The following is a 2,500-nucleotide window of genomic DNA, read 5'->3' on the forward strand; positions in this document are numbered from 1 at the left end:
GGTAGGCAGGTAGGCAGGTAGATGAGGGCAGGACTGCAAGGGGCAGGGTTGGGCACCTCTGCTGTGAGTGTCTCTCTCTCTCTCTCACAGCAGTGAATTACAAACGCGCACAAGTTTACACAAGCTCCTCATACACAGTAGTGTTCCTGTGTATGTGTCTCCTGGACGTGTACACAGAGACACCGTCTCCTTCTCCACTGCATTTCTGGCCAGGGGAATGCTGGTCAGTCAGTGCCTGCTCTCCTTCTCCTGGCTCCATCTTAACATGGCAACCAAAGATTTTATTTTTTTCCTGCTCTTTCTTCTTCTCATTTGCCATTCTATTTGATGGTACAGTATGAAGGAATCCCCAGCACAGGGTGAGACGTGTAGCTCGGTGAGAGAGGGAATTAGGCTATTAAAGAACATTTTTTTTTGCTCATTCTTTCCACACTATTCGCAGACTTTATCTCTGATATTAATTTGAGTTCTTAATCCCCGAGTGTTCATCTCCATTAAGATTTTCCTCTGAGCTCTCTGATCTGGCAGACATTCGGTATTAAATTCCAAGCTGAGGAGATGCTGTCGGTGTAGCACTGTCCACTGATACACTGTTATAGCATGAAGTATTTCTATTGAGTCCACAATGTCCCTATATTTTATCAAATAATTTTCAGATTACCAGTTTTATGTGATGGTATTGAACTGTACTACAGACACTGTGCGTGATTGCAGTTACTTTTCTGATAATTGTACTCATGCAGCATGAGTACCTCCCAGACAGTACCTGTTAACAGGAAGAATGTACGTTCAACAAACGTATATAAATGTATAGTCATACATAAAAGTGCTCATCTGCAAAATGTTACATGTTTACAGTTTGGGGGCAATATGTATATAATGTATATGGTGATCTGTTATTACTGAAAAAAAAAGAAATGCAGTTTTATCTTTAAAATAATTTTAAAGCTGTCCACGTAGGGATGGAGTTAAGCAATGTATGATGAAGTGTTTTCAAAGGCTATTATTTCTCTCCTATATATATATGTTCCAATTTTTCTGTCATGCTAATGTTTTTTGCAAGACCTTGTGATTCAAGTTTGTTTTTACTTTTACTGTCAATAATATTATTAAAGTGTAAATATTGAATTTTTACAGAACTATTTTAATTAAATAAAGCATGACAAAGTCGATTTTTGTTCTCCATGTTCATTTCTTTATGGGTAAGCTTTTAGCTGGTGTCCTTACATAACAAAAATAAGAATATCAAAGTGAGTATTTTCGTGTTAGTTTTAGTTTAAAAATGAATTGTTACAGTAAATAGTAGATTTAGGCTATAGGCCTATTTTATCTTCTTCTGAAAGTCTTATTTAAATATAATCTGTGTTTGTCTTTTAAAAAAAATATCGCCTATATGAGAAGCTTTTTCTTAATGTGAACATGTGAAGATGCGTCGACTAAAAAAAGCTGGCCATGAAAACAAAGCACTTTGTGATCAACTTGATTAAACAAATAGTTCGAATCGGGATTGTCCCTTTCTCACTATTTGACTATTTTCCTTTAAAACCACAACAATCCTTTTATGTAGCCTAATATCGCTTTCGTTTTTGCAAGTCAGCAATTTAATACAGAACGCAGGAAGAGGACAAAAGCAATGATCCTGAAAACACGCGCATCTGTTTAATTTCCTTTTTTATTTTCTGCATCATGTAGTTTTATTTGCAATTATTTCTCCCCCTCTTCGCGGGTCTCATTATTATGGCGGCGTAACGAGGCCACGGTTCGGCGATGCTACCGCGGCCCACCTGGACCCACCAGCGGCATGATGGATGACCGGTCTTTCGCGTTAACGGCCAGTTCAAAACAGCACCTCTTTCTGTGTTGGCGGGTATAAAGAATACATCGTTTGTTCAGGCTTTACTCTTTTGTCTGACCTGATGTGTGCAGTATAGGTAGGCTACATCTTCAATCTGACTTTTTTAGCTTTAAAAAAACCCCCCAACAACATTTGTGTTCAGTGATGATATTGATGTATTGTTTAGATATGTCTCCCGTTTTGGTATAACATTAAAATATAGACCTATAGGAGAACCACGAAGCCGACTTTATTTTTAAACTTTCCAATTGATCTTAAAACGCAACGCACCATATCTCCTCAGATGAATTTTAATTAATCAAAAATGAACCACACGTTGCCAAAATGTCTTTTGTTTCCGTCACCCTTGCATTAATTGCCAGAGGTTTGTTGAAGTAAAACATGTATCAACTTGTGCCAAGCAATTATGTCAACCAGACCGTTTGCTAATTTGTGTTTCTCCAATTTTTTTTTTTCTAAAACATGCATTTACACTTTTTTCAGTTAAATGCATGTTCCCGCTATATGCTTTTCCCCTCCTCGCTCTCTTTCATTAGCCAGTCCTACCTTTGACCCTGGATTCACTCAGAACTCCCCCTAAACTTGGAACTCCATCTTAAATAAGCTCTTCTTTCTTAAGATATGTAATACACACACACACACACA

General features: G+C 37.6%; 1 protein-coding gene across 5 annotated transcripts in view; it reads left to right on the forward strand.

Annotated features, from left to right (window-relative positions):
* Window positions 1–1,172, forward strand: part of pax8 (paired box 8) — a 15,336-nt gene extending 14,164 nt beyond the window's left edge. For all 5 annotated transcript variants that reach the window (XM_062554071.1, XM_062554074.1, XM_062554075.1 and 2 more), the window contains one exon: window positions 1–1,172. This exon is cut by the window's left edge and continues 460 nt beyond it. The gene's annotated coding sequence lies outside the window, so the exon portion shown is untranslated.
* The last annotated feature ends 1,328 nt before the right edge of the window (window positions 1,173–2,500 follow it).

Source organism: Sardina pilchardus, chromosome 14 (assembly GCF_963854185.1).
Source record: "Sardina pilchardus chromosome 14, fSarPil1.1, whole genome shotgun sequence".
Taxonomy (NCBI): Eukaryota; Metazoa; Chordata; class Actinopteri; order Clupeiformes; family Clupeidae; genus Sardina; species Sardina pilchardus.